The sequence below is a fragment of the Argiope bruennichi genome, chromosome 6, assembly GCF_947563725.1.
Source record: "Argiope bruennichi chromosome 6, qqArgBrue1.1, whole genome shotgun sequence".
Classification (NCBI taxonomy): domain Eukaryota; kingdom Metazoa; phylum Arthropoda; class Arachnida; order Araneae; family Araneidae; genus Argiope; species Argiope bruennichi.
In genome coordinates, this window is record NC_079156.1 from 9,320,794 (window position 1) to 9,341,664 (window position 20,871).

At 30.5% G+C, this 20,871-nt stretch overlaps 1 protein-coding gene across 5 annotated transcripts in view; it reads right to left on the minus strand.

Annotated features, from left to right (window-relative positions):
- The window catches only part of LOC129971045 (uncharacterized), a 183,808-nt gene that overhangs the window by 135,973 nt on the left and 26,964 nt on the right, over positions 1-20,871 (minus strand). Inside the window, exon 1 of one of the 5 annotated variants that reach the window (XR_008784750.1) lies at positions 644-696. The exons of the other annotated variants lie outside the window; for them this stretch is intronic. The gene's annotated coding sequence lies outside the window, so the exon portion shown is untranslated. Of the gene's footprint in view, positions 1-643; positions 697-20,871 lie in introns of those variants that run through there. 5 annotated transcript variants of the gene reach the window in all.

A 20,871-nucleotide genomic window follows, 5' to 3' on the forward strand; every position in this document is an offset into this window, starting at 1 on the left:
AATGACTTCTTGATGAAGACAATCATAAAAATATTAACTCTGAGGTGACAAAATAAATTCACAATGATTACTTTCAATAAGCAGCATTTCAACTAGATAACTGCGAATAAAATACACAGAGAATACAAAAGCAAATTATTTAGATGAGACCTCATTTATATATGTATGCAAGCATATAATTTTTTAATCAGAAGGCAGTTTCGAAGACAGTGAAGAGACTTTGCATTTTTAAATTTGCTTTAATCCATCTCGGGAAGGCATAATTTATTTATAAGAGGCGCGAACAAAGCACGTCCGCTCTCAACAATAGATTAGGCAAGAGAAGACAGAAATAAATGGTCTTATATAACATGAGATATCGATAGGGAATATATTTTTTCACAGTGCTAATATATACTATTAAGATTCTAATATACTATTAAGATTAAGATTCTGATAGGGATTTCTGGCACATGTCAATCACAAGCAAGGGATATATGAAATTAAATAATATGATCGGATAAAAATTTACTTAATCTAAACCATGATAACTTAATAATGTATGAAAGTAAATCAAGAAGAAGTTCGCCTAGTAAATCAAGAAAAGACGAATTAGTGAGTCAAGCAGTAGTTCTATCACAAAAGAGAGTAAACCCCGGCCTACCTGTTAAGTAATCATTCTCCGGCGAATGTCCAACAGGTGCGCTCTCCGGTGGCGGATGAACTATAAAATGTTGAATAAATAGAATGTAACAATACAGAACTCGGAAATAATCAATATCTTCTGAGTAGATGAGTGCAAACGATGCGCAGTGCACGAGATTACGAATGAAAAGATATTTGGCGGGAAACATGCATCTCGCGCACTAATTTTTTTTCGCCACCTCTCGCTGGCGACACTATATTTTTTTCTGATAATCAGTCTGTACTGATACTGTATGATTTACAACGTTCGATTAAACTGATTATTGATACATATATCCTCCGAGACTAATAGATATTAATTCGAAAAGAACTCAAAAGCCAAACTAATTCCATAGTCGCCACTAAGGTAAACAATATTGATTTTCAGTAGCATAATCCAAATTCATAGTTTTCAAATGTTTGGAATTCTTACGAGCAAAAATAGTGATTTTTCCCTAATGAATAAGTTTTTATAGTTTATATTTCTGCAAAATAAATTTTTGCATCACTTGTTTTATAGGACAAACCGTTGTTTATTTGTGGATATAGATGTTTATCTGTATTTTTTACACATGTGTCTAAAATTAGCTAAATTCATAATTTAAAATCCTTTACAAATATTTATTATGCACAATTTTTCATTTTCTCGTGCACGAATTATTTGAAGAGAAAATATTGTAATCGTCAAGAAAAATCGAGAATTTGATGAATTTCGGTGTTTTAGATTTCCTTGAATTCCAAAAACACATTTTTATACATATTATCACGTATAACTATAGAAAAAGCTTTGAGCTTGCGAAATTTGGGGCATAGTCTTAAAACTAATTTTGTAAATTACTGTCAAATTTTGAACGAAATTCTTTTAAAGGAAATCTGTATATCCGGCTAATCGAAAGAAAATTAACACGATAGTTATAAAGTGAAAAATATAAAGTGGATGAAATTTCATGCATAGATTTAAAATCTAAAATAGAGATTTTTTTTTCAAATTTCTAACTAAATCTGACAAGCAGTTGACTTCCTGTCGGTTCGTGCTTTCGATTAATCCTTACAATTATAATCGCAAAAACTAATGACTTAAACAAACTAAGCTTGACATACGACTTCGACATCTATAGCGTAGATTCTTAGCCAATATTAAACCAAGCATGCTTAGGAGCTGACAGTCTATCGGTCTGGATATTTTCATGCATATACACGATATAACTAAAAAACACTGAGTTAAATAAAATGAAATCTGGAATATGATTATATTACTGAAATTGTAATTTAAAGTCAAAATTCGGTTCCATTTGGGCGATAAAAAGGCGACCATTATGCACTTCAGCTTTCACCATTGCACTACGAGAAGCAGAAGACTTATGTTCTAGACACCGAAAATAAAAAACTGAGGACTCATGGCATTTATGACTTTGCTAAAAATCTAAGATTTTATGCAGTTCAGAGGAAGAAAGGGTGTTATTAGAAAGTATGCAAGAATATTTTGGAAAGATCACACATGCCGGCTCTATAACGTTTTTAAGAACATGAACAATTGTTCTAAATTCGAAAATGTCAATGCCAGATTTCTTGTCTTCATAAATAAAAATTCTGCGTTTTTCTATTCACAGGTCTATATATTTTCAGAAATAAGTTTTTTCCACTGAAGAAGTTCTGAAATGAACTGAAACGGAAATTTAGGTGTCGAATATTTTGATAGTTACAATATTTTTTTTTCTGTATATTTCGCATAGAAGTAAAAATAAATGAAATAAAAGACTGTTTAAAATACGTTCAAAAACAAAACAAAAATTTTAAAAACATTTTTTCGGAATTCAATTTAAAACATCTAGATCTTAAAAAATAAATTTTAGAAGTTCTAAAATTTTTAAAAACATGGGAAAAACAATTACGAGCATCAACAAAATAAGCAAAAAGCCTTTTTTATTGCTCTTTTTTTTCTTACAACATCAGTTGTATTTTTATGATAAGTCTGGCAATTTTATTCTTGAAATTTTTAACGAGTTTTTTTCCACAGTTGAGTAATATTAGAAAATACATCATTCGAAATTTTCAAATTATTATTCCTTTTTTAAAAATAAATTTCATCAAAAAATTTATTTGAACGTTTCTTAAATGCATATCATTTATCCTAATATACGGAAACGTTGTTTCTTAGATAGAAAATATTTCTAAAGAGATTTATTTTTGTAATAAGGAAGCAGGTTTTCGCATTCTTTCTTCTGCTTCTCTTTCTTTGTTCTGTCAAATTTAAATTCTGCTTCAGATTTTTCAGATCATTTTTATGTACTAAGACACAATGGGCTGTAGTTGTTTCGAGTGCAGCTTTTATGCATAACTTGATGTTCATTATTCTTTAAAAGAAATATTTTAAGCATCAAATTGTAATAGACATTTCAGACATTTTTTTAACAAGTTATGTTCGTTCAAAATAGAATGAGCAAGCCTATATTACAAGATTTTTTCTCTACAGTCTATTTATTTTGAAGCAGTCGGCGTCAAGTTATATTCCGCGAATGGAAAAAAAATTGCATCTTCTCTATATCAGAAATATTGATTTTAGAAAAATCTGCACTACGAGCACCGGAAGTCGAAAATCGGGTTAATGATGTTTTCCCAAAGAAGTTCGGTTAATTGCCAACATGTTCCGCTACAGCTAATTTTGATTTTCTTTTAATTCGAAATTACATATAATTTAATTGATTCATTAAACTTATTAAAGTTTAATTAATGTTAATTCCAAGAACTGACCATTTAAGGGAATGATGTTCGCCTAGTAAAATAAAATCTTTTGGAGATAAATTTTATTCTTGTAGTCTTTGAATCTTCAAGAATTTCGATAAATTGTTTTTGTGGTGTAAATGATTCTAGTCATTGGATAAGCAAGAGACCGATGGTTATTTTCTTTTAGTTTAAATGATATTGTTGGTATATATTATCGCTTTTTTTCCTTATTATTTTTATTCCGTATTTCCTTTAGAATTTATTTCCTCTGCGTTTCATTAGATTGCTTTCCGCCTTCCCTTTTCTCCCCCACCCTTCTTTTAAAAAGCAATTGTAAAAGTTGAAAATTCTTTGTCGACAAGGCTGCAACGCAACAAATTTGACAACAAATTAAACCTGCACTATACATTGCCATTTTTTTCATCCCTTTTCTAGATTGGACAAGTTTGGATAACCTGAAGATAGAAATAACAAAAACAGCAACAACCTCAACATCAGATGATGGCTCTGAATCCGTACACCAAAACTAACGTTTAATAATTCGCATGCAATGCCTATGATTCCCAAAGCAAAATGCTTGTTTTCTAGTAAAAAGAGACGAAAGTATGTCAGTAGCTATTTGTAATTAAGCGAGAAATAAATAAGATAAGATTGGGTGTTGTTTGTAGAAAAATAACGTGTGAAGTAGCTATAGTTTTTCTAAATTGGAGAGGCATATGGCGTCACACATCCTTCATCTTAACAGAAATGAACTTAATAGAGAAAAAAATAAGCCTTTTCTAAATATATGCTTTTATAATAGTCTTGAACATAATTTTCTGGAAGTTTCCTTTGAAATTAGGTATCGTATTGTTAAAGAAAGGGAGGTATATAGGATTAGAAAAAAGTTGGTAAAGCCTTAATTTAAAGATTTTAGGACCATCAAGTTTATTGATAAATATCTAAGGAAAACTGATAGCTCGTCACTCTCTGATAATTCTGTCCCAACGAATTAAAAGTGGCTGAAATATCTTCACTCTCGTAATTTGATGAGTCTACGGAATCTATTGCTGGTTTAGCTATTATTGAGTCACTATGCTCGAAATTCTACCAAGAAGATATGCAGTTAAGTAAATACCTTCCACAATGGATTTCTGTAGAAGAATTATTTGGACAAAGCAATTATATAAATGAAAATGAGTTTTGCTAGGACATATGAAGGTATATTTGGGAAGACGGAGCAAAGTCGCTATTAGGGTTCTAACAAAGGTTCTCGAATAATTGGAATCGAATTCTTGAATGTTGTAAAACATGTACCGGAGTTTAAAAATTCCATATGTGTACCGTGATAAGTCAGAAGGTTTGTCAATGAAGAAGGTTGGGCAGCTTAACAACATATCAGAAAATATAACGTTGGATTCTAAATTCGGAAAAATGTAGTTTCTAAATTTGCTCTAAACATTGTGCTCTAAATGTGCTCTAAAACATTGTATGTGTTATAATGTTCTAATATACTAATTGAATTTTTTATTTCAATATTCACTTAATTGATTTCTTAGCTTTAGGTATTTAACTAAATATTTAAAATTTTGGGGACCTTAGACATTTGAGCCTTTATTTATCAGAGAACCTCTACTAAAATAGGATAAATTCATATTATATATGTCTACACTGTCTCTCTTTCCTATTTCTTCTTCTCTCTCAAGACAATTTCCTGGCTCAGTACATTCTTCACTATTTTCTTTAATACCCAATACAGCTACATTTAAGAAATATGTAATATGTTCCATCACTGATGTATAGTAATAATGCACAACATACTTTCAATGAAGTATTTGTGAATGTACTTTTTATATCAGATAACTCATTACTCTCCACACGAAGAGTGTTTAAGCAGCAACGAAACTTCCCAAGGAATGTTTTAGTATTCCAGTAAACAATTTATCCATATAATCAACTCAAAGAATCAAATGAATTTCACCAGGATTATTTTCATACTCATTAAATTTCTCATGAATCTTTTAATTGGCTCGAAAAAATAAGCATAAATCATTTTAAGAAAAAAAACACACACACAATTTTCATTTCACATGTAACTTCTAACTCAGTTTGCATCGGATTCAATACATTTATGTAGTATTTTTAATAGAACTCTATCGGCCAAACAGCCATTTAAGAGTTGATCTTTTCATCTTTCTTACGTTCATTTAGTAAAGAATTTTATTGCCCTTATTTTCTATCATCCTCATTAAATATATATTTTCTTTAAAGTAAACAATAAAATCTAAAGATAAACTTTCCTAAAACAACAATTATTCGAGAAATATTTTTGAATAAATTCCTTTAATTTTGTGCTCTTGTTATCACATTCATCGTAACCCAGTTTGATTAAATGTATCCAACCAATACAGATAAACAAACAAACAAAAAACCCATTAATTAGATATCCTTTAATTAGATCCCACGGATATCCTTTTTCCATGAGGCAGATTTCTCCCGTAAACATTATTTATGCTTGGATAAAATACTTAATATCATTTGGAGATGGAAATCATAAACATAAAATTCCCTTGTATTAAAATTTCAAGTTTTTATTTTAATTTCTTTTGCATGTGTTATCTGAAATCACGAACATGTTGAAACAGATGCATTGAGTCATTTTTGTCTCTTAAAAATAAATTTCGTGATTGATTGCTTGCATAGAAAATCAATTAGATCACTAATAGAATGATAAAATTCGAATTCCTAATTAATTTCAAAAACTAAATCGCTTGTTAGCGATTTTAATTCCAAATGATAATGAAATGCGAAAGCATCTGATTTAATTCCTAATGATTCCGAACTTCTAAAATGAATTTGCTTTTATCAAAGAGCCGATGAAGGTTGAATGCCAATTGAGTTCTCAAATGGGCAGACTTCTAATAGCTGATTCGTGTCTGTTCATCAACGTTTCTTTCAGCCAGACTTCCATTCTAACAATGTAATAGATTTATCATAATTTTCTATTTGTCAATTGTTTGCAACGCTGTTCCAAATAGATAGAATTCCTTAACTAATTAAATTTATTCGCTTTATCCAATAATTTATTTCTCCGCGTCCATACTTAGTACGTATTCCAATTTTAGCAAAATCCGCTTATAATTCCAGTAGAAACTCAATAATGTCATCAGGAAAGGCGGACTTCGATGTTCCTGCAGTTTGAATTATTTACCTCCTCATTTGGATTAAAAGGGAATTTAAATACTTCTCATGTAACATCTTAAAGATTTAGTTCTAGTCAAGTAAGTTTTAACTCGTTTGACGTCTCGACATGGACAATATTTGAAGTGGATTCTTACTTCATTTATCAACTTTATGCCATAGCAGGTAAATGACTGGATGGATTTGATGTGAAATTTTTACACATGCCATTATACTATAAAAAGTTTTTTAAACTGTATTTCTCCCACCCCAAAACTATGACAATAATGGCCATGATAGTAAAATGTAATTAAAAAGCGAAATGTTTAATTTATCTTACATCTAATTGCACATTATCTTTCACAGTATTGTAACATCATTTCCATTTTTATCCTGAAATTTACACACATAGTAGTAAATAGGAGTCTACTTCCATTGCTTTCAACAATAACGGAAAATCAGAAATTAAATATATAGAAAAAAATGAAAACAGCTTAATTTGCATTGCAATAATGGAAAGTAATGCTGGAAATTATACAACCAAAATCTGTATTTATATGTAATGTTAACATACGTGCTACAGAAATCACTCTTTTTAATTATTCCCGAATGGCAATTGTCAAATGTAAATAAACCGTCATGTAAATTTAGAAGAGCTTTCATCCAACATTTTTACAGCTGCATTGAACGGAGCACTTCACTTAATTAATTAAGGAGGAAGCAAAACATTATCAGAAATGTTCTGAAAAGGGTTCACCGAATCACCAAAAAGTCTATCCAATTAGAGAAAAGAAGGCATAAAAGAAATTAAGAAAAAGGCTCCAATTCATTTAATCGAGCTAAAAAAATTAGGCTTAACCATTGCCAATGGTAATTTCTCTATGGATATTGCTCTTCATACCTTTAAAAACAATTATTTTACAAAAATAATATTCGTTTGTCTTAAAACCCCAAAAATAATTTTTTTAATGACATCCATTTCATTTCCGTATCTATTTCCCCTTCATTTTAATTCCGTTTGCTACTCAATTTAAACAATATGTCTAACTGTTAATATAAAATTCAAACTCAGTCATTAAACTTTTATCTGCGTGTTAGTGTAGGATTTTCGCTTCCGCTTTTACTTCGTAATACACACCAAGCATTCATTTGAAACAAACTGATTAATTGATTTCGTATTTTTCAGTTGTGCCACATACAAGATGAAATCTTTTCTCAAATGCATTTCATATTAATGATGATGATGTCGTATCCGCATTGCAACGGAAAGGAGGTTGGGGGTGCTGTAGCTTCTGAGGGTAAACACCCCTCAGCCTTAATCATTTAACAATATGAAAAGTCAATCATTTGGGCGAACAAGCCAAATACGACTGATTTCTCCGAAATTCTCGAAATCAAAAACGAAATGCTAAATTTTTAATGTTTTGATTCATTCAAATGAATCAATGTGCAATTATATTTATAAAAAGATTGATATCTCTAGATCCCATTTTCTCGTTAAATGTGAAATCTGTGCATTGGTGATCTTCAGAACACAGATGACCGATATACAGATCCACATTCGCTTTTATTATAAGCAGGGATTCATATTCTATTTTCTAATTCTTCTCTATAAGTATTTATAATTTATGATAACCCTTAATGACAGGCAGAACATTTTTAATTAGTATCTCGTGTTTCAGTTTTAACAATCTTCTTCCTTTTCACGAGATAGAAATCTGAACACAATAAATCTGAATCAATAATACAAGTGGAATGTCTAATGAAACATAAAAAATAACGTTATAAGTATTAATGTTTTCGATGCACACTACCTTAAATGAACAAAGCCCTAAAAAGTAAAAGACTGAAGCAATAGGGTCAAATTTCTCACCTTCACTCTGTCTTTTTTTTTATTTAGCGCTGTCTATTTCATGCTCGTAAAAATGAATTTCTAGGTTCTGTACAGCTGTGTTTTCTTTTGCGATGCCATTGCGATATTTTTTTAATCACTTGTTAATATGTTAATTTTATTTAAATTTTTATTTTATCTATTGGCGTATGTTTATTTTATAGATTGACTCCATTTAAAAGAAAATTTGTGAAAAACTGATAATAACAGATTCCATAGCATTTATTGTGTGTTATTAAAAAATAATTGAAAATATAAATAAAAACACGCTTTAATTGTTTTTCAATTATATTTTCTGCTTGAATGATGTTCTAAAATTGAAATACTGAAAATCTGGGATTTTAAACAAAACCTCAAACACAAGAGGCGCTGAATGGATGAACGCAACGGGAAACCTTTCACATTATGCAAATTGTAAGATTTCTTCTCCAATGAAATGAAAAATCTTTCAATTCTTGGGTAAAGTAATTTTTTTTACCCTCAATATTTAGGTGAGAGGTATACTAATTTTTAAACTCTTCGGGTTATTATTTTCGGGATCTGAAAGGGTCTTGCAAAGAAAGGGTAGAAAGGCATGGTAAAGTTCCCGGAACAAACCGTTTTCATGCTTAATATCCACCATTCAAACCACTGGATTGGTAATTCCTCAATAATAACTATCAAGTTAAATAATCGAAATGATATTTAAAAGATAATATACCTCCAAAACCTAAAAATAGAATTCTATTCCTTCCAATTGGAAATATTTGCTTACTAAGACATTAGAAATCAGATATTGGAATACAATAAGTTAGTAATGTTACCACCCCATTTTGAAAGCAACAAGTGATTTATTTTGAGATCGATCTCGTCGTTTTGAAACTAAATCTAAAAAGATGAAAAAGGTATTTCATTTCCGAATTCCTAAACCATAGCAGCGAGTTCGACATCTCTTTCTGTATGTATACCTTCGTTTCTGGCATCCGGCCTCTTTTATGTCATTTGTGTCCAGGTTTATTATCCAATGTTAACGCCCGCCCGCACAGTTTCCCTGAGCATTTCAATTCCAGAATGAGGTTCATTTCTAGACATTAATGGCGGTATAAATATCACGAAAAATTTGAAGAAAGATCATTTATGTAATATCTGTTTAAAAAACGATATTAACACATTTAGAGATACAACTTTTAATATCTTTCTACATGTCATCCCTTTAGATCCTTAGCATGATTTTAATTTAAAACAAATAGAGGATATGATTGTAATTTGGGTCTGATTTATATCTCAAAAGCATGAATAGTAAATCCAACTTACTTTACGGTAACCGACTACGTTCAAAGCAATATTTTCGAAAAATTGGGTTTATTAAAAACTATTTATGGTTTTTAGATGTATTGTCAGTTATAAACACTATATATACAAAAAAATTATTTGGAAATATAATATATTTTGAGAAATAGGGAAATTTGTAGTAAAATTTAATTAAATTTAACCAAAACGGTTAACACTCTACACAAAATTGTAATGCAGCAATCCTATTTTTCTTTGTACACAAGTTATGGAATATAATGATGAATGAAATGAACCAAAATCTAAGAAACATTTTGAGATGCGATGAAATTATGGGTAAAAATATACTTATATATACATTTTTTCCATAAATTTACAATTTAATTTTTCTAAAAACACCTATAAATGAAAAAGTATTTCACCAACAATAAAACTTTTGGTTCATTTCATTGCTCACAGTATTTAAAACACACGCTGAAATTTTTATGTAAATACCTCTATTAGTTTTTGAGATATCATGTGAACGGTGGATAATTTTTATGAAAATTAAAGTTTGAGAAAATTGAAGTTAAAGAAAAATTTGAGCTAAAAAATTGTTCAAAATTATCCTGGATGATAGGTCAGACCTTCCTTTTCCTAGAAAATACTATTTTGGAAAGAGGAAAGCCTGAACTACAAGAAACAATAATAAAAGAAGAATTCGCCAATGTGGTCGATAACCAGTGTTTTTAACGTAGTTGGATACCTTAAATTGGTAAAATTAAAACTGGTTCAGTTGACACATTATTTCTATTATATCGCTGAAAGAACATATGTGCAAACATATTATAATGGAAAATAAAAAGAAACGACACTATAATGGAATTAATATTCATGTGAGAATGTCATTATTTGAATGACTTGTTCATTTCAAAAATAAATTTTACTACAAATATCCTACCCTATGTTTTAAATTTATGAAACATTTTTTTAAAAGAAATAAAGGTATGATATTTTTTGCATCACTGATTTTTTAAATAAGTCATTAAAATAATAGCATTCGAGCATGAATATCAATTATGTCACTGAACCTTTTATTATACGAGATAAATTTTGGTTATTTCTGTATTATTATTATATTAAACGTCTGGATTGTAAAAATAAAGAGGAAAATGTAAGTTTAAGGTATAATTCTTAGTAATAATAGATCATAAAAATTGTCAGCATATTCTGTATTCAAAATGATATTTTGTGAGGTATTTACTTCTGTAGTGACAAATCATAATATCCATTACTAAGACTATCAGTATTTACTTCCATATGTAATATATGTTTATTTTATTGAGAGATGAAAGTTTTACGTATGAATATATTTGAATAACCTACATCATTATTTCTTCAGTGCAATTAACAAAAACGGGTTATTGAACAGAAAAATTTGGTAACATCGACATAAAATGGATGAGATATGTGACTTCATTATCAAATGTAAACAAACGTGTATGAATTTGATTTGAGTTTTTACGAGTTAAATATAAATTTCTGTAAGTTAAATATAATTGAAAGGGTGAAAGAAAATAAATTCCAAGTGCAAACGACGAAGGTTTTGAAAGGCATTCCGGAAGAAATAATATAATGATAAATAATTCACTACAAAATTTTCATCTTCCTTCCATAATTTAATTTATGGAAAGGAGCGCGAGTAGAAACTGGATGAGCTGTTATCTCAGAACGTAATTTTATCTGTCACTGTATTAGCTTTTGAAATGAATATTAATGGTTTTAAAGAATTCCTACAGATAGCAATGCACTGATTATTGTCGAATTATTATTACAGATTATTGCAAACATTTTTCTTAGCTCACTATTATTCAATATTTATCAGTCTTTTTAGCAATTTTTTAAATTTTCATTTACCTATTTAAAATGTCTTCATAAGGCATTCATTATTTTAAACATAATTCCTTCTCCCGCTCAAGAATTTGCATTCTGTGTTCAAAAAATTGAAAGAGTCAAACTAAAATCCACAAATTTTCTGTTTCTTTGAGATGATTTGTTTGTAGAATTTTATATAAATATATTTTGAAATTCCTATTTACCATCATTATTTAGTTTTGCAATTTACTTATTTCGTTTGATAAATGAATTTGCCTTTTTAAAATGAAAGGGAGGGGAAAAACATCTTTTAAGACCATCAAAATTGATTAATTTAGATTAAACCTTTTGAAAATATTTTGTTGTTGTTGTTGTTATGACAGCGTCCTTAAGGTAACCAGCAAATCTTCCGTTGCAAATGAAGGAACTCACTTATATTAACGTCCCGCTTTTAAAGCAACACTAAGGCTATTTAGAGAAGGAACTCGTCATTTTGAACCGTGGTCAGATGACGATGACGACACCTCAGCTAGTATCCCCTCTCCAAACCTCAACACTACACCAAAGGTAGGTAGGGCGTTTGGCCCCGACGGATTTAACGTACACCAGACACGCTTACACGACCGTTCTTCGGTGGAATCAGGCCTCGAAACTGAAACCCTCAGGTTCCGAAACCTTACCACCAAGCCATCAGGTCCCATCAAATGAGGGAAGAATGCTATACAATCGTCTTACGGGTTGGTGAACAGGGGCAGAGCTCCTAAATATAAGTTATTTAATTATGGGTTATTAATATTCAAATTAAAAGACATTGATTCTTAATTGGAAAGTTTTTCTTCTATAAAATATTTTATTCTTATAGACTTCAAAAATCAAGAGCCCCTGACGTAAGATACAGGTGGAGCCGAGAATCGCTTAATCTCTAAAGATTGATGCTAAACGTATTATTTGATAGCAATATTTATCATGATTTATCTTCAAAACCTGATTAATATTTACTATGATTTAGCTTCAAAATTTACAATGATGAGTAGGGCAACAGTTTAAAATACTTTATACACAATGTAATGGATAACAATATTTTGAAAAAAGAAACAGAATCGAAAACTGTATTTGAAATGTTCTTTAAAACAAGTCAACCTTTGTGCTGAAATTATAATCCTAAACAATAGAAAAATGTCAATGAATCCTGACATCCTTAGAACATCTGTGATAAAAGTTTCACTTGTGCTATATTATTTTCAAATGTTAAAAAAAGAAAGACAAATTATTATTATTATTATTATCGTTTTTTTATTGATTTCTTAGAAAATATCACATAATTTCCAACATATCCATAATTTGAATTCTGTTGAGGCAATGCAGATATGCAGATATGTTTAAGGATAAACTTTCTGAAGTAAGCGCTCTTCAATCATTCGCAATTCACTCGAATCAACAAATAAGGCAGGAGAATCCTTAAGCTGCATTCTTGTATTCAATGGAAAATGCTTTACTTACTGTTGCAATAATTTACACTCCCTTCAACATCCAACAGAAACGGAGTGTACTGTGTTGAAACTATTTTGCCAGAAAAGGCAGTGACAAATATTCTTATCGCAGCTGAAAAGGGCGTTTCGTGTCATCTGCTTATTCGAGGAACCAAAAACGATGAGATTTCATATGTTTACTCGCTGTAGTTGAAGACTTAATTCAATCTGAAAAATTGTTTATATCAGATAAAATAAAAAGAAATTTCAAGTTAAATGCAATACTGATCTCAGAACCACATTAATAAATAATTAATTTGACTTTTACAATATCTAATTTATTCGTTCCTCTTGTGCTATTATTGATATGATATTGCTGAACTGTTTACCAACTCCCAGAAATTTCCTCATTGGTCAATCCTCCTCTAAGCCAGTAACTATGAAAATCAATTAGTTTCTCCTCCACTCTTCTCTCTGCTTTGCCATGACTCAAACAATTCCATAGAAGAAAGACAACTGTTCTCTCCAGACTAACGGAATTTCATCAATCTACAGTTTTTAGTCATACCGAGGGAAATCGTGGCTTAGCCAAGCAAATTACCTCGTACCTATTTCGTTTTCACCTCGCAAAATGCAGTAGGTTGGGGGGGGGGGTACGCATAGTAGGTACGCATTTTCTGCCTCATTTTCTACCTTTTAACCGTCTTCTCCTAAATGCCTACACATTTTGTCGCAAGATCACATATACTTCATGGTACTTTGCTGTTTTGAGCTATTATGCTCACTTACAACCAAATAGACAGACAAACTCGGTTTAAACTATGCTTAATCATCAGAAGAACATCAATACACTGAATTTCAATATCCTATTTTTACGTTCTTTGATTAAAGTATTCTCATGTACAAAGGCAGACAAATAGATTTCTCCCAACAGTTTCAAAAAGTTGACAAATATCTGAAATTCCGATATCAATATCGAATCCTAAATTTCATTCACCTTACTTAAGATTAGGTGTAAAAGAAAAAAAAAATTCAAGGTTATTGCAAACAGATAGGCCAACCTCTTTTTTTTAAAAAAAACCTCTTTTCGGATTCCTTGTAACTTAGGGAGATTCCTAAACATTTGAAAATCGATTGCATTCCTTTCCCTTTATACAAAAAAGAGTCTTGAAATCTGAATTCCAGTAATTCTACAGACTGAATGCTCAAAATAGAAACGGGTTTCATTAAAGATCTCTCCACAAAAGAATTGCCGGAGCCGAAACAGGCTGAATTGGCAGAAAAAGATCAAAAAGCAAGAACTACCATAAATATGTGCATTGAAGATTATCAAATTATCCAAGTAAGATGCAAAAACTACCAGCAAAAGCAACTGGGGATGCACTAAAAAAAGTCATAAAGTATCAAATTTAACTAGTAAATTATTTTTACTATCAACAATTAAAGTATAAAACTGGAAGGAAGTGGCAATATAATAATCATATGAATCTAATAAAATTAATCTGTGAGCTCTGCATTATCAGCGAAAATATAAATAATTCACTTATCTCAGAGTAATTGTTATGCTTATTATCAAAAAGCTACGAAAGTTTAATTGTTGCTGCTAAAACAAGGCCAAAGGATGAACTAAGTTTTGATTTCATCATGAGAATCGATGAGAAAATAAAAGACGGTCGGTGAGATTTCAAAACAAAAATGTGCATTTGAATACGAAAATAAATTTTGCACCCTATTTCCTTAAAAATATCATGTAAAGTCTGAATGCTGGCATTTTAAAAATAAATCAATAATTTGCTACCAAGCAAAAAAGATTATAAATCTCCTTATTGCTCTGAAACGCATTCCGATGAAATGGAAAAAGAGTTATCAAAAATTAATGACGCCAAATATTCTTTACTCGCCAATAGAAACGCAATAGAAATTCTAGTTATCGATTATGATAGCAGATCTCGCATTTTCAAAAACAAACATTTCTTCAAAGGAATAAATTATGGGCAAATGGCATTCTTGAACAATGTTTTATATGCGCTGGAAGTAGTAATAAATTTAGGATCAGTTGGAAAAGCTTCAGAGTGATTTTTGAGAAAAATGAATTCAAGGTGATAAATTGTTATTAGAAGGAAAAATAAAAAACTTTTTTTATAAAGTTATTTTAGATAATAATGAAACTAAAATTTCTGTCCGGGATGTAGTTTATCGCGAGAAAGAAAAATATTTAATTATCTAGAACAAGTGATTTGGCCATAATTCAATTAAACAAAAAACTGAACAAGTAATATGCGAAAACTATATTAAATCAAAATGAACTGATATGTCATATCCGAAAACAGATAAATACAAGGCAAGAAAATCCTTCGAACTGATTCATTCTGATGTTTGTAATCCTCTTCAAATTTTATTTAGTGCTTCCCTCTCTCTTATTGAAGACTGTAGGGATTCACTCTGACTTATTTGTTGTCAAGAGAAAAAAAATGAAGTGTTTACAAAACTGAAAGAATGCCAAACGGTCGCAGGAAATAAAATTTGAGAGAAAATTACAAATATTAACACATCGCGTACGGCGCTCTGCGCACTCAACGCTCTCCCAGGGCCCGTACATTTTTGAACGCTATAGAAGCATGCTTGGCAAGCAATAGGATGCATATATGCACATTTTTAGTCTGAATTCGGCATTATATTTACATAAAGCATTTTTAAATATTACTGTATATTTTATGCATGTATTTATTATATAAGATATTTTTAAATTTTAACTATTATTTATTTCACAGACTTGAATCATGTTTTAGAATGTGGTATTTGGTAAACCATACACCCTTGCGCAATGATGTTCGGCACGATTCGCAGCAGTGTTTTCTTTTAAGACATTAAGGACCGCTCACGAGTTTTCTCGTGTTATGTGTCCCGGCTGTTATTGCTTCATAAATAACAAAGTTATGATGATTTTAGAACGTACAAGTTTGCCCAAAAACATGCTGTCCCAGGTGTATGTCTTACAGATTTCTTTGTGGTCCTTAATGTGTTAAATATTTGACTCTGGTTGACTATGCGTCGGTTTAGCCGAAAAAACATGAGAACGTGACCCTGCCACAACGTACAGCCTGCTAAAAACGAAGAATCTCGTGACCCGTACGCAATGTGTTAAGAACTGATAATACAGGTGAATATGTAAGTAACGACAAATAAATTTATATAGTTGAATCAAAAGGTACCTTTCGAATTACGGGCAAAGGAAAACTAGATTGATGATATATTAGAGTTTTCGGAAGCAAAAGCTTTAAAAGTGGAGAGTTTAATCACAAAGCAGTTGAAGGTATAATCAAGAGATACGACAAATGATCCAAAAGACATTGAATTTATTTGGGAGAAAAAAAATATCATCATAAGCAGGTCAACGAAACTCATTGAAAAGCTTTCCTCATGCGCTGCGAAAGAGATTCAGAATAAAAATGAACCAATAAAACATACCGTAGATCAGGATTTGTAGCACAAAATGGGGAAAAGAACAGAAGAATTAAATGAAAATGCAGAAGTTAGTCGATGCAAAGATGATTTTTCTGGAGTCCAAGAACACAACTCACAAGCAGAATCTGATCAATCCAGATTGTCTGATAGAATAACAAAAAGGGAAATCCTGAGAAAATCGCACTTGATGCAAATTCGGTATAGTAAAAATCAAAATGATAGAATGATTCTGAAAAGATAGATAATCCATAAGAAAAAAAATAATAAATCGAATCAACAAAAGAAGAGACGGAGTTCCTTCGAAAGAATAAAATTTGGTCGTGAAAGGTTTCCTGTCAAAATTTGAAATTGGTATACTACATTACAATTACTACTACAATTTTCATATACTACAGTTAGAGCATTTTTTGATGCAGATGACTACATAAATCTAAATACTGCACTGCCGACGTCCTGGCCTAGGGGTAGCGCGTTTCCCCCTTGATCTGGGCGTCCCGGATTGGAATCTTGGTTCTGGCATGGTTGTTCTTTACCTATGTTCTATCTGTGAGGTATATGAAAGAGCTGTTGTATATATTGCAGAATCACTTGGAAATTATGATTTTGAACAAATTAAATCAGCTCTATTTATATTAAAAAGAAACAGAAATTCAACGTACATAAGTACTATGTAGATAATTTGCTTATTTGGTGAAAAAGAAGAAAATACAAAGAAAATCTGTAATGAACAAGAAACAGAATACGAACTGAGAACTCTAGGTGAAATAAATTACTCTCTGGGAATAAATACTAAAAAAAGGAACTACGGTAATTTAGTATTAAACCAGGGAAGCAAAATTCAAGAAATTAGCAGAAAATTTAACTAAAAAGACACAAAATCTACCAACACTCCAATGAAAGCAAATTATTTAAAAGTGGGAGTTGTAGACGATCTGTTAAAAAACGTTACTCAATATAAGTAGACTTTAGGAGTACTGTTGTGTATATTAATTATTTCAAGAAATGACATAAGAATAGCCGTCAGCAATCTGAGTAGAAGAAATGAAAGACCAAGGGAAAAAGACAGAAATGAGGTGAAGCAAATAAAATATGTTTGAAAATTACAGTTCATTGTCGGTAAGGAGGATGAATCAATCCTGATTGCCTGCTGTTGTATAAAGGAACAAACCCTAGCTGGAATCTGTTCAAGATAGGTAACAGTCTTACACAGTGATTTTCAAAACATCAGAAAAGTATGGCACTATCATACACAAAGACTTAATATGTTTCAGCTGCTCAGGAAGTAACATGATCGATTAATCTAATGAAAGACTTAGATTCAAAGACAGTCTCTGTACCTGTCACAATCTACGAGGACCATCAATCGTATATAACAAGCCATATTCAAGAATAAAACATACAAACATGAAATTACATCACTCGAAACACCTTAAAAATGGTGTGGTTGAACTAGAATACTGTCAAAACAAGAACATGACAACAGATATTCTGACAAAATCATTACACTTATTACATTTTTCATTCTAGACGTTGTAATATCTTGATCCAGAACAGTCAAATAAGAGAGTAGCGTCGCAAAACAATTCTTTTATTTACAGCCTTTATATATATATATATATATATATATATATATATATATATATATATATATATATATATATATATATATATATATATATATATATATATATATATATATATATATATATATAACTTGTTCCCATCAAAATAAAACGCCAACCACTTTCCAGAAATAGCTGTACCTTTTAGTAGAAATCCATCAGTATTATTGAGCTTGTCGGCTCAACTAAATTGTTTACCTGAAATCCTCTTTCTCAAAGGAAAAAGCATTTAAAATGGATAACAAAGGTAATCGGATTATGCATATTCATATGGAGGAATTAAATGCTTTATTCGAATGTCTTAATTTACTTGCAAATTGACGTGGTCGCTCGCAGGCCAGTTTTCTGTAGCTTTCTGGAGAATTTTTTATGAATAAAAGCGTTATAGTATGAAAGGGATTTAGAGAGGTATTTTGATGTAAGTTAAGCCGCTTTATCTTCCTCCAGGTGGACTACAGTTTATAAATTCTCAATTTAATATCTCGATCGATTGTTTTCATATTTTTCAAAACCTGATCATGAGTGAATTTATTAATTAAATGGAATTTCGATTACATGCCAGAGATTATGTGAATTTGAGGAAAAAAATCGATTTCATAAAAAATGAAATGAGAAGTTTTTTAAAAAACATTACTTTATCTTTATTTATACATAAGTGTTTTTAAATATTATTTTTATGCAGGATATTTTTTTACTTTCTCGTAAATTAAGATTTCACAGAGAAAGTAAAGTATTGACAAAAAGTGTGGCTTGAAGATATTAAAGAAATATATGCAGTGTGTTACCGAATTCGATCAATAAATTCAGAGGGGTGATAGTAGGCATCAAGAAGATAAAATAATGCCATATAACATAGGGTCCCATAGGGTTTTAGTAGGTGAAAATCGAAAAAATATAGGGAGTCCGAAAATTGTTGAAAACTGTAAAAAATTAATTAAAAAAATAACAAATCATGTTTCTACTATGTATTTTCTATTAAGTGAAAGTGCATTCTTAAAAGTTATTTTTCATGTAGGTAACATGCCGATTTGATGATCCAGGGGGTCGTAAATTACTGAAAACTAAAAAGTAGTTTAGAAAGTGGTAAAAAGTAGTCTGCAAAATTATTAAAAGCTGAAGAAAAGTACATGATTGAAAATGTAAGGGCCTTTATATCTTTAATTTAATATAAGAATGTATTGGTAAAATTAAAGAGTTTTTAAGATATTTAAGAAAAACTAAAATGAACATCAGCAAATATCGCTGCAGCATCGGTACCGATGTTTGCAGAGTATGTTGCCATATTCGAAAGATAAATTCAGATAAGGGCTCTAAACTAATTTTTCGTTTTTAGTAATTTACGATTCCCTGGATCATCAAATCGGCATGGTAGATTCATGACATACATGAAAAATAACTTTTAAGAATGTGCTTTCACTTTAAGAAGATTAGTAGCTAAAACATTGTTTGTTATTTTTTTTTCTTAATGTTTTACAGTTTCCAACAATTCTCGGATTCCTTCTATTTTTGCGATTTTCACCTCATAAACATATTTTGGGACCCTATTTCGTATGGTGATTTTTTATCCTCTTGATGCCTACTATCACCTTTTTGAATTTTTGTAACAAGACTACATACAAACTTTTTTTTAAAAGATGACATACGATACGAAATTCTAATGATAAAATCATATGACAGATTTCACTCATCCAGTTTTATCCCATTCATCTAGTTTTTGCCTTCGAGTAATCATATGTCATATGCACAAAGATGGATAGAAAAATGATTTTCCGTTCACAAATCAAGTTCAAAATTTAAAACATATCCAAAAGTTTGACGTTAAGACCGCACAGCAAGTTCCATCCTTCTAGCTTACTCCGTTTTCGAGTCGTTGTATTTACAAACAGTCATAATACAAAGTAAAATTCTTTCAGATTAGGAGAGTTACGAAATGTGCAAATGTATCTAATCTCAATATTCAATGTTTTGATTCATACAAAATTGTGTACGTTTCATTTACAAGAAACGAAGATTGTATTTATTCACCGGCAAGCAATGGAATGGAGCACGTAAACATTTTTCTTTGAATAAAACTCTTTTTAGTCCCACTTCACTCTTTCTCATGGAAATTTTTATTTGCATTTTAACGACTTTACTCCCGCCCACGAAGGCTTCTTTCAATGCGCGCATTCCTCCAAGTGCCTTTCAAAGAAACAATTTCCAAGAAATCAATTACTGCTTTGAAAACTGGTAAGAAAACGATTTGCATATTTTTTTTAACATTCCCTACACAACCACTTGTATGGATCATTTTGAAATCTTTGAAGTCGCAGAAGGCTTGATAGGTAACATAAGTTGAAATTCCGTGGGTATTTTTACTTTCTTATACACGAAATATACAAAGAGGAAGTAATGGGATCATAGACAAATTCTTTCTAGAACTTTTAGAATTACGATATGTTGTTCGCCCTTCGTTATTTTTCTCTATTCAGAATCTGGTTAAGAGTCCCTCGAAACAATCCGGTTCTATTGGCGATGTTCTTTCTACCAGAGATATTTTTGGGAAATCCAAAATACTGCCTGCCTACTAATCTTGTAACAACCCTTTCTGAATGTGTCATTTGTCCACCAGAAAGATTAAAATATTGTTAACTTTTATAGTTATTCATTCATTACTCCAAATATTTTTGATTAACTATTTAATAAAAGAATGCAAATTATTTTACTAATGACTTATTTGTATTATTAATTCAATGTTTTGTGATATTTAGTTCAG